General features: G+C 31.1%; 3 long non-coding RNA genes across 4 annotated transcripts; 1 reads left to right on the top strand and 2 right to left on the bottom strand.

Annotated features, from left to right (window-relative positions):
* Positions 1 to 964: 964 nt before the first annotated feature.
* LOC130228597 (uncharacterized) lies at positions 965 to 5030 on the top strand. The gene is made up of 5 exons (XR_008837788.1): positions 965 to 992; positions 1373 to 1432; positions 3448 to 3615; positions 3711 to 3868; positions 5003 to 5030. It is a non-coding gene; the product is annotated as an uncharacterized LOC130228597 (long non-coding RNA).
* Positions 5031 to 8503: 3473 nt separating this feature from the next.
* Positions 8504 to 9349, bottom strand: LOC130228596 (uncharacterized). 2 transcript variants are annotated; one of them, XR_008837787.1, is made up of 4 exons: positions 9239 to 9349; positions 9105 to 9161; positions 8839 to 9013; positions 8504 to 8742 (listed from the first exon to the last, which is right to left on the bottom strand). It is a non-coding gene; the product is annotated as an uncharacterized LOC130228596 (long non-coding RNA). The 2 variants fall into 2 exon arrangements; XR_008837786.1 differs by having other exon boundaries at positions 9105 to 9158.
* A 102-nt stretch (positions 9350 to 9451) lies between these two features.
* LOC130228595 (uncharacterized) lies at positions 9452 to 12439 on the bottom strand. Its single transcript, XR_008837785.1, has 4 exons — positions 12327 to 12439; positions 10690 to 10909; positions 10210 to 10265; positions 9452 to 9605 (listed from the first exon to the last, which is right to left on the bottom strand). It is a non-coding gene; the product is annotated as an uncharacterized LOC130228595 (long non-coding RNA).
* Between the last annotated feature and the right edge of the window lie 511 nt (positions 12440 to 12950).

Genomic DNA, 12950 nt, shown 5'->3' with positions numbered 1-12950 from the left:
CACATTTTTGCAGATGTTAGCAAAATGCCAGTGCCGAGACAGTGTCATTCAGCTGTACTTGTCAAAGCACCATGTATGAGTGTATCAGCGCAAGCCTGTCAAAAAAAAACAAAAAAAAAACAAAAAACACAACAACTGCACAACCCAGTCTCACGGCAGTTCGTGAAATAGTCACGAAATTTAATCTATTGATTCGTGTTCATGGGCACGAATTTCCCTCTTTTTTCGTGTCACCTTGCACGAATTTCCATCCAATGTATTTCAATAGGAAATCATTTTCGTGTCTCTAGCACGACTTATTTTGCCATAGGGTACCCGATGCTGCGCTTTAAAAAAAAATGTATTAAATATTATTATAACCACAGGGTACCAGACGCAGTATTACGATTATTATTATAGCCACAGGGTACCAGACGCAGTATTTTGATAATTATTACAGCCACAGGGTACCAGACGCAGTATTATGATTATTATTACAGCCACAGGGTACCAGACGCAGTATTTTGATTATTATTATTGACACAGGGTACCAGACGCACAATTTTGATTATTATTATAGCCTAGGGTACCAGACGCAGTATTTTGATTATTATTTTTACAGCCACAGGGTACCAGACGCAGTATTTTAATTATTATTGTTGACACAGGGTACCAGACGCAGTATTTTAATTATTATTGTTGACACAGGGTACCAGACGCAGTTTTTTTATTATTATTATTGACATAGTGTACTAGTTTTTCTAAACCGACGCAGAAGGAATTCCATTGCTTTCAATGGGTTGCCTCAGGCGTCATACGGAGACGTTCAAAGCGTCGTATAATTACCAAAAGATGTCAACGCAATATTTTATACCTGGTTTACGTCTATTATAACAGTTTTTTTTTATTTTTTATTTTTATTTTTATTTTTTTTGTTCATGAAAAGCGTCTGTAAAGAGGGTCGAGACAACTAAATGAGAATATACATCGGTCAACGTGACTTCTATTCAACAGTGAGTTTAACATCGCTCAGCTATTGGTCAAAATGCATCACCGATGAGTTCACCGATGAGTTAAACTGTTCAGCAGTACGTGGTAGGTTAATGCTACATAATGTATTTTTTATTTTTTATTGGAGATTAGTTGGTATTTATGTTGGTATTTATAAATGTGTTATCATTTACTTTATATTTAATGAGTGAAATTATATTCAATTGCCCAGTTTAGGGTAATTATGCCTAATAAAACTGATTAATTTGTTTGTTTTTTTTACTTAAAAAATATTACATTTAAAATACTAAGTTTTAAAAATATTTTTAGCTGATCTTTGTATTATTAAATTATTCATTGAAGTTGGGGTCATAGTACGTCGAGATCTATTTTTTTTTTACAGTCTATGGTCGCAATCCCAAGGTTCATTGCGATCCCAAGGTCCACTGCGGTTTTCCACGCGGTAAGTAAAAAGTAAACAAATAAAGACGATTTGTTGATTTAGATAAGGGGTTTGTTTAGAACTTTTATAAAAGCAGGGAAGTTATCTCCTGATGCATTAAATGACTGCAGACTTGATATAAATAAAGCATGTACTGCAAACTAGCGATGCTATCCAATTACATCCAAGTTCATTTATTAAAAATATATTTTCCCCACATATAGTCGTGCATAGCTCAGAAAAATAGTTATACATTTGAAGATGAGGAACAGTGTTACCAGATTGTTGTTTTCCACAATAGTAATCGTCCAAAATCGAAATAAATTATGCAATATACAATAAATATTACCTCTAATAATACAACTGTATTCATAACTGCATCAATATTAAAGCAAATCAAGTGTTTCTCTTAAGTTTAAAGGCTACATTGTAACTGCAATTATTTTTCATGCCTTAAAACAGACACACACACAAACACATTATATATAATGCCCCCCTTTGATTTTTTTTTTTTTTTCTTTTATGAATATTTCCCAAATTATTTTAACAGAGCAAGGAAATTTCCACAGTATGTCTGATAATATTTTTTCTTCTGGAGAAAGTCTTATTTGTTTTATTTCAGCTAGAATAAAAGCAATTTTATTTTTTTAAAAACCATTTTCACCTCTTAGGGCTTAGTGGCCACATACATGGACAGCACATTTTAGCTGTTATGTCTTGTGTTTTATATTTTGTTACAGACATATAGTGTCATACTGCAACTGTTTTGCAGCATATGAAATGTCCCAAACACTATTTTAACTGTCCAAAAAGGGCAAAAAAATGTTTTTACTGATAGTCAAAACATGTTCAAAAATATGTGTGTATGTGTTATTAATGCATTAAAAAGGCAAGAAAAAAACTGCTGTGTTCAAGGCAGAAATAAAGAGTTTTTCATTCTATTACACAAAGGTGACTTTATTGTGTTTTATATAAATTCGGACATATTCCACATATATGGACATACTTTTCTCTAAAAGTACATCATTTCAAAAGTTGGTACTTAGGTTTTATTCTAATCAGGTTCCAATAAGCCAAAATAAAAAAATAAAATAAAGAGAAAAAAAAATTCATGTAAAAAAAACAGCTTGGGCCTTAAGAGGTTAAGGTCAAAATTTTTAGCCCCTTTAAGCTATATTTTTTTGATAGTCTCCAGAACAAACCATCATTATACAAAAACTTGCCTAATTACCCTAACCTGCCTAGTTAACCTAGTTAAGCCTTTAAATGTCACTTGCAGCTGTATAGAAGTGTCTTGAAGAATATCTAGTCTAATATTATTTACTGTCATCATGGCAAAGAGAAAATAAATCAGTTATTAGAGATGAGTTATTAAAACTATTATGATTAGAAATGTGTTGGAGAAATCTGCTCTCCGTTAAACAGAAATTGGGGTAAAAAAATCAGGGGGGCTAATAATTCTGACTTCAACTGTGTATATATATATTATATATGTATGTATATGTGAGTGTGTGTGAGTGAGATAAGCCTGTTGAGAAAAGAAGGCTGGAAAATTTCAGGGCATGTAAATGATTATGCCCTTATTCCAGTAGGTAAAAATGCAACTTTTCATTATTCAAAGCATAACATAAGCTCAAGTTTAACATAAACTGATGTATTTCACACATTATCATACACTATTACCAGTATAATTTGGCCTTTAACAATTTATTTAATAAAAGAAAGAATCTATCATCTCTAAATTGTGGTAAAGAGACGCAACAAGCTGTCTTCTCAAATATTATGTTAGTCATGATGTTAATGGTAAAACTCAAGGATTACCTTGCACCTTCTCAGAAATTTACCATTGATCATATGTATTACAAGAGGCAGGATTTTTTTTTAATGCAAGAAATGCTTTTTAAATCATAATTTAAACAGATTAAGGCTAATTTTGGACTACACTTAAATTACATTACAATTGCTTAGAGCAGTACTGATGTATCTAGTAGTTTAGTGGGTTTAACTAATGTCACATCTGTTTTTATTCATTTCAGATGCAGAACCTTTAGACACTGGATTAATGTCCTGGATTAAGTCCAATGTATTTATTGGAAAACAGTAGAGAAATTGCAAATAAGTGGGTTGAAGACATAATTATTCATCTGTCTTCCATACATGTAACAAAAGAATGCAGAGGCCATATGAATTCATCTTGACTAAGGGTAAGGTTTTTCAGAATTAATCATTATTTAAAATTATTGTATTTTCTTTGTTAATATGTGCAGATTTGAAAAGAATGTACTTTCTTTTAATAAAGAACTCTTCACAGCACTGCATCTGAACAGTCACAACCTCACAGAGCAGCACAACCACCCCACTCAGGATCAGTGTTATGGTGCCATTTTGAAGCTGGAACCTCATCTTGTGTACAGAAAAGGTAGAGTTGAAAATTCACTGGTTGTCTTGTATTGTGTGGTAAGTCCTAGTTTTATTATTTGTTTAATTTCATTGCAACACTAAGTAGTCCATTCTGTGGCCAATATGATATATAGGGCATAAAATGGGACTGATCTGATCATTGTTTTGATTTCTAATTAAGTACTCAAGGCGCTACACATGTAGTGAAGTTAGCATCATTGAGTAGGACATTTCTTTCAGTATACTCTTAAAGAGATAGTTCACCCAAAAATGAAATGAAAACTCTGTCATTAATGACTCATCCTTCATTGTTCCAAATGTGTCTGAGTTGCTTTCTTCAGTTAAACACAAAAAATATATTTTAAAGAAAGATGAAAATCTGTAAACATTGACTTCCATAGTATTTTTTTTACTCCTATGTATGTCAATGGTTTCAGGTTTTCAGCTTTCTTCAAAAAACTTCCTTCATGTTCCACACAAAGAAACTTGGAAGTTTTATAATAAAGGTTTACAACCACTTGAGGGAGAGTAAGTAGTGAACTATTCCTTTAACCAAATCTAGTTGACTTTACTAGAAAATTGTATAGAAACTCATTGCCTTAAACCCCTTACATTATATGCAAGATAAAACTTAACAGCCCTACTTGAATTAAAATGTTACTGTAAGTCCAATAAGATTGTAAAGTTAATTCAAGTATGGCTGTTTAGTTTCACCTTGTATAAAAACACAAGTGGTTTAAGGCAACAGGTTTCTATGCAGTTTTCTAATAAAGTCAATTAGGTTGGGCTAAGACTGTAATGGGTTACAGTAATAGCAGTGAATCATGCAGCTATAACATAAATGTTTAGCCATGTAAAGTAATAAACTTGTCATAATTTAGCATATTATTAGGGTGGAGCACTGTATGCTGTTGTAGTTTTCATATAATTGATGAGTGTGTTTTAAATAGCAAGAAGTGATCAGTGCAGTCACTATCCTCATATCTGAGTCTGTAGGACTGTCAGATCTGCTTGGAATACATGAAAACATGCTGAAAATGTTAAACTTATTCAAGCAGTTAATTCAAGAGTGCCAGATTTAATGACACTTTACAGATATAAATAAATATCACTGAACTTTCTAAATGAAACCTAACAATCATCTTGATTCTTTGTTCTTTAATGATATTGTGCACTTCTGATACTTTACAGTGGCAAAACCTGGGATAACACATGGGAGTCTTCCAGGAATTCCGACACTTTACACCCAAGTCTCCTCATGCCAACCGGTTTGCAATATGACAGTCTAGTCACCATAAACACCTGGACTCGCCAAGCACACATTGGTTCTCAGTGTTTTGTAAAAATGTTGCTATTCTTCAGTAAGTACTTGAATATGTTTTTGAAAAGTGTTATAGCTTTTAGGTACTTTTGCTGTTAAGTTCAGAAAGTTGTCATTATAAACATTTTTGTATTTGTCATGAACTTGACTTGCTGTTGTGAAAGTTTGTTTAATGGCATTTCCAAAGGCATCATTTGAAAAGATTTTTTGCAGTGCAGTTTTACTTGAGCTTGACATACCAGATGTATGACATGAATAAATATCACAAAATAAATATAATAATAATAATAATTCAAAATATACATTTCCTTCAATTATAATTGTTTTTAACATTTGCATATATATGTATGTAATAAAATATTGCAATAAAACTGTTATAAAATCTATATTTTTTGTGTTTTTTTTTGTGGTATTATAAATAAATTATAAATGTTTCATTAAAAATGTATTGTCTTTATTTGCATACTCATTTCCACTATTTTTACTATTTAATGGGCACAATATTTGTCCTTGAAGTTTGACATATTTATATTTGGATACCTACAGGATGCAGGGTCAATTTACAGGAAATGCTGAACTATATTTGTTTTCAAACATGACATTTATTATTTTATTATTCATTTCAAATGTATGCCTATGATCTGGTTTCACTGTGATATTTTGCACATCAGGTTACACCCACAAAGGAATCTCGCTGTAAATATACATTTGTATTTAATAAGACATAATATTTAATATGTAATATTAATATGAATTTTAATATTTAAATCCTTAATTTATAATCTACCTTCAGCCGGATTACCAAATAGAGACAACAAGTGTGACGTAGATTGCGACGTTGTGATTGGACTAACTTTAAAGCCAAATTAAAAGATGCTTCGTGTTGCTAACTATATTTTGCTAACTTTGCCACTTTACTAACAGTGTCCTTTATCAATGAGGTATCGCCATGTTTCAAATAGTTACCGATTAACCAAGATCGTAACCCTAAACCTAACCCTAATTACACATTTCAATGAACTACAATTTGCAGCGCCATGTTGTTCCCGTCCCATCTATAAGTGACAAAGACTTGTGGGTAATGTAGTTTAAAATATTTTTGTAATAAAATGGAATAAATACGATCTTTAATGAACATAGGACTATCTATATAAGGTCATTGTCCATATATTTATGACATATGTGAAAGCCAGGCATAAATTTGTTGTTTTACAATGTGTTTTTTTAAACAGCTTTTATTGACTTTCAGTATATATCTGAAAACTATGTCCAATATTATTTATTGAATATAGCATAAGTAAAGTCTTGTGGTTTTCCCTTATATATTCTAATTTGACTTCGAGTTAGAGACGTTTGAAATGTGAATATTTTTTCTTTTCCATGGGGCTCTACACATCCCCTGGGAGTAGAAAGGCAGTAAAACCTATGTAGATGTATCATCTTCAACATGAACAAGACATTGTTATTGTCACATGTACAGTTGTGTTAAAAAATAAGCTGTACAACATCAGTATACTTTAAATCACTAGTTATTAGCAATAGTGATCAATATTCATCACAAATTATATGAGTAATTGGTTAATTCACTGGTGTTCTGAATATATGTGTGGATTTTATGACACTGGATTAATCATGGAAAAGAAGTTTCATTAATGGTCATCATGTGATTTTAATTGTTTCTACTTTATTTGAAATATGGATAAGTTATATTAAAATGTAAATGTTTATAAATGTAACCTTTTAAAGACTTTTTGTATTTGTTTTGAAAAAAACTCTTTATCTGAATATTTTTACTTTCTAAATCTTCAACTTGTTTGTGTAACAGTATGTTTTGATGACAATGTATGAACTTATGTATTTAATCCAGGAAATAATGATTCCACATAATGTCTTTGTCCTGCATGTGTCCCTATAATAATAATCTTTAAACAGTTTTCAGTTATTACAGCATACTACACTAAGATACTGACAAACGTGGCCTTTGTTATCTTTCTTCAGCCAAGGACTGAAGTCTAAAATAAAAATTTCCCCTTTAGCATACCATATTTATTCAAATTAGTATTACACCATGCAACTTACTGTGTCTTGTGGTGAAACTCAATCTGGATAATTTTGTAGACACTGCATTTAATTATTGTTTTCATCATGGGTTAATTTGCTAATTATTTTCTTTATTAATCAAATGATTTGTAAGAATTTCTGCATTGTAAAAATCATGAAAATAGTAAGAAATGAGGTTACAATGACGAAAAGATATCTTTACAAATGCTGTGAATAGTTCAAACCTCCAAATGATTATAACACATAACCATTAACCAACAAAATAAAAATGCAAACCTTCAGATGATCTAAACTAAAAGTAAAATAATTTTGTGCTGTACTTATATGTGAATAAGCTATTGAGATGGATTTGTCTACCAAAAAATCATATTTTATAGATTTTCTGTTAGTTTTGAAAATGTTTTAATTGGCATCATTTGATTTTTTTTTGCATTCAATAGAACATTTATAAATAGTTTTTTATTTTATTATTTATTATTTTAATTTTCAACAGAACAACAGTGGTACTGGTATCTTGTAACAATATGTACAGCGTTTTTGTTGGACATTCTAACAAATGCATACAAATGCAACAAAGCAAAGACAAATAAAAGGAGATAAAACAAATTTAGAAAGACATATCGTCACCTTAGAGTTATAAGGTTCTATCTGACATGTTTGTCAAAATTGGGTTATTGACATATTAAATGACAACTTATTACTTTATGGGATGTTTTTTGTATGTTGTAAGTTGTTTAAATTAAGACTTTTTATTTAAACAAATGTTACACACATACTGTTTGCTATGAAATGCAAAAACTTTGAAGCTCAATTTCAAAATCATTCAGAACGCAGATAGAACCTTATAATTCCAAGGTGAAGAAATAGTCATGGACCCTCAAGAAAAATCCAGGAGGACCAAATGCGCCAGAACACATCAGATCTTTGATGTAAATCATAGGTAAATTTTTCAAGTGACTCAGCCACATATTGACTGGAGGTATCTGAGCAGTTGACCATAATAATAATAATAAACATTTTTTGGCCAAGTATATGCAAAAATTCAATACACATTCTTCATCATAGAATTCATATTTTAAAAGCTCTTAATGTCAGTTAATGTATTTATTTTATTTTCATATAGAGTACCTCAAATCTATACATGTTGTAAGCAGTTAGGCGTTCAATAATGCTCCAAATTAACACCACTGATTGATTTAAGAGGCATGCATACATACTGTACATGTATATGTATTTGAAAAAAAAGAGACAACAATTTGGTTATAGATTATGAAATTCAGATTTTATTACATGCTTTAGATTCAGTGTTAAGGTCATCGTCTTCTTTCTTTACAGTAAAAGAAAATCTGTAGTCAATGTCATACTCATCAGTTGGAACTTTATTTAAAAAATGTATGTTCTCTGCTCCGGCCAAAACATGCAGGTACCTTGCAGGTCTCTAGCTTGCACCCTCGTGTCGTAGTTTTTTTTTCTCAGTTATTTTGTTGCTTTCTGAGAATGATGATCCACAGACCTTTTAACCCCTCTTCGTTTAGGCCACATGTCGTATCTTTAAAGAAGAACACAACCACATTAAAATGTATTAACATCCTTTGGACTGGGTAGCCTTATGCTTATGTTTGTGCTAAATAATACAAATACATACTTTTCAGTAGCACATAAGCAGGACAGTTCTCTGAAGGAACCAGGATGAGTTGAAAGGTATTTGGTATTTATAATGGTTGGCCATCTCTGCCACAAGAATCCTCTGTTCTCTTGCAGAGTCCTTACTAGCAGGATAATGTTGAACGCCCTTCTCGTTGTTGTTAGATCGACAGTGTCTGAAATGTATTCATAAGAAGAAAGTTGTATCACATGGATTATACATCAACTGTTAAAGAATCAAAACTGTCAGAAGTCTAGTGTACATACCATGCTATAAGGCGAAGACATCCACATCACTTCTGTTTTTTGTTGTCTTTGCTTCTGCTAGTGAAATACAAAACAATAATAGTAACACTTACAATTATTAATGACTACATGTCATAATAATAATAATTCCTCACCGTCTGCCCACTTCTCTACATCATAAACCAAAGTCTTCCAATTGGTTTCCGGTCACTGCCAGTTTCATGGATTCTGTTTTGCAACTTGCATTGCAGAGCTGTTGTGGTCTAGTGATAAGAAATCAAAAATCATAATACTATTCAAATAGGTTACTGAACATCTAAAACAAACTCTACTGGATGTCTTTACCTTCTGATTCAACAGGTCAGTGAGATGGCCAAATAGTTGAACATCTGCTAATTCCAGCACATGACCATGAGAGTTACAGTAGCATGTCTGGTCACTGCAATCCAAGAGAGGAAACATTGCACTGTTCCAACCTCCTTCCCAACAGTTAAACCACACCTATCCTGGTATGCCAATATCCTGGAAAGCAATAACAAAATTTTGGCATCAGTTTAAGATGCTCATATAGTTCACCAATCTCACATTAAAACTCATGTGCTTTGGCATGGAACACCAAAATGAAGGACTTAAAGAGGGTGCTGGAACTTTGACAGCTTTTTGCAACTCTTTGGAGGTAGTGTCATTAGTTAATGTAGTCCACAAATCTTCCTGTCAAGAACAAGTACATGACAGTTTATATCTTCTAATCTAATTTTACTAGGTGAACATCAAAGAGCTGTTTTCTTGTTAATTTAGTTTCAACACATACAGTTTAAAGTACCTAGTACATCCTTCTTGCAAATACTATCCACCTTGTATTGCACAGACTCCCACTCAAGAATATCTAAGAAAAATGTCTGCTGAGATCTTGGCAGTCTATTAAAAATATTACCAACATCTTTTCCACCTACAATGGAAAGAATATAAAAATATTTTATGATATCAATTAATTACTTGCATGACCAAATCTGAGATAAAAAAGCCATCATTATGCCTTAGTTTAAATAAAACCAAAATTTCACTCTAGCCCACTGTCACCTAGGTCTACAGATACAGGGACTAATGGAAACAATGAAGTACACACCAACAGTCACTGGAGCAAGGCCCTCTCACAGTTGGGACAACTGGAGTTCCTATGAGCTGTACAAGATTAAAACAACAGAAAATTAACATTAATAACATTTCAACCTATCCCAAGACTAGTAGACAAGCAGCATAAGCAGACTTCTAATTTCCTGGACTCCAATGTGGACAGCCGAATCAGTTTATGGTCTATAAGGTGTCATACAAATCAGACAAAACAAAATACTTTCTGTAAAATAAAAAAAAGGTTGGCCACTAATCAACACATAGAACAAATTGTTTTAAACAGTTAAGCCACAATATTTTGTGAGCTTATACTGTAGTTTAATGTTTTTCATAAACAATAGTAAGAATAAAACTTATGCTCTCTTTCCGTTAATACAATAGTAGTGGAAGAATAAATGCATGTAAATTTTATCTCATACAATCATATATGCCTAAACATTGCAGATATTTAATATACATGGAATGAAAAACTAACCCTTTATTGATTCCAGATTGGTATTGGCCTTCCTTACACAATGTGTCTCCTTCTCCACCATACCCTTGGTTCAGTTGTCTTTACTGGAGTTGCTTCCTGCAGATCACCAAGTTGTCATCAAGACTTGAGCTTATAATTGAAATCTTGATCAATCCGAGTATCAAGGTTCAAAAGTTGCTCTTGAAGTTCTGAATCACTCATTGTGATAGGCAGAAACAGACTGAAAGACACAAGGATTAAACAAACAAACACAAATGTGTTAACAGAGATAGAGAGAGGGACAAGTGCAATTTAACAATATAAACATGGGTTCTAAAAGTGCCTTTACCTTTTGCTTATTAGAAAATTGGGAAATTGGATTTAAAGTAATTCGAAGAACCTGAAAACAAAATATTCATATCTGAACACCTTATACTTAGAATTATTAGCCCCCTTCTGTTTATTTTCCCCCAATTTCTGTTTAACAGAGAGAAGATTTTTTTCCAACACATTTCTAAACATAATAGTTTTAATAACTCATTTCTAATAACTGATTTATTTATCTTTGCCATGATGGCAGTACATAATATTAGACTAGATATTTTTCAAGACACTTCTATACAGCTTAAAGTGACATTTAATGGCTTAACTAGGTTAATTAGGTTAATAGGCTAATAATTTTGACTTTAAAAAATTAGAAACTGCTTTTATTCTAGCCAGATAAAACATATAAGACTTTCTCAAGAAGAAAAAATACTATCAGACATACTGTGAAAATTTCCTTGGTCTGTTAAACATAATATGGGAAATATTTAAATTAAATATATAAATTAAAAGGGGGGCTAATAATTCTGACTTCAACTATATATATATATATATATATATATATATATATATATATATATATATATATATATATATATATATATATATAGTTGAAGTCAGAATTATTAGTCAGAATTATTATTAAATACAGTCTCTTTCTGCATATATATATATTATATATATATATATATATAATATATATATATATTTGTATATATTTGTATGTATGTATATATATATATATATATATTATATATATATATATATATATAATATATATATATATGCAGAAAGAGAGTGTATTTAATAATACAAATATTAGTTTTGTGGTCTAAAATGAATAAAATGCGCTCAGACAGGCAGAATTTCAGTTATGTCTGCCTTTTTTGTTTCTTTTAAGGCATGAAAAATAATTGCAGTTACAATGTAGCCTTTAAACTTAAGAGAAACACTTGATTTGCTTTAATATTGATGCAGTTATGAATACAGTTGTATTATTAGAGGTAATATTTATTGTATATTGCATAATTTATTTCGATTTTGGACGATTACTATTGTGGAAAACAACAATCTGGTAACACTGTTCCTCATCTTCAAATGTATAACTATATTTTTCTGAGCTATGCACGACTATATGTGGGGAAAATAATTTTTTAATAAATGAACTTGGATGTAATTGGATAGCATCGCTAGTTTGCAGTACATGCTTTATTTATATCAAGTCTGCAGTCATTTAATGCATCAGGAGATAACTTCCCTGCTTTTATAAAAGTTCTAAACAAACCCCTTATCTAAATCAACAAATCGTCTTTATTTGTTTACTTTTTACTTACCGCGTGGAAAACCGCAGTGGACCTTGGGATCGCAATGAACCTTGGGATTGCGACCATAGACTGTAAAAAAAAAAAATAGATCTCGACGTACTATGACCCCAACTTCAATGAATAATTTAATAATACAAAGATCAGCTAAAAATATTTTTAAAACTTAGTATTTTAAATGTAATATTTTTAAGTAAAAAAACAAACAAATTAATCAGTTTTATTAGGCATAATTACCCTAAACTGGGCAATTGAATATAATTTCACTCATTAAATATAAAGTAAATGATAACACATTTATAAATACCAACATAAATACCAACTAATCTCCAATAAAAATAAAAAATACATTATGTAGCATTAACCTACCACGTACTGCTGAACAGTTTAACTCATCGGTGAACTCATCGGTGATGCATTTTGACCAATAGCTGAGCGATGTTAAACTCACTGTTGAATAGAAGTCACGTTGACCGATGTATATTCTCATTTAGTTGTCTCGACCCTCTTTACAGACGCTTTTCATGAACAAAAAAAAAAAAAAAAAATAAAAAAAAAAAAAAACTGTTATAATAGACGTAAACCAGGTATAAAATATTGCGTTGACATCTTTTGGTAATTATACGACGCTTTGAA

Source organism: Danio aesculapii, chromosome 5 (genome assembly GCF_903798145.1).
Source record: "Danio aesculapii chromosome 5, fDanAes4.1, whole genome shotgun sequence".
Lineage (NCBI taxonomy): Eukaryota > Metazoa > Chordata > Actinopteri > Cypriniformes > Danionidae > Danio > Danio aesculapii.
This window is presented reverse-complemented; position numbering and strand designations above follow the sequence as displayed.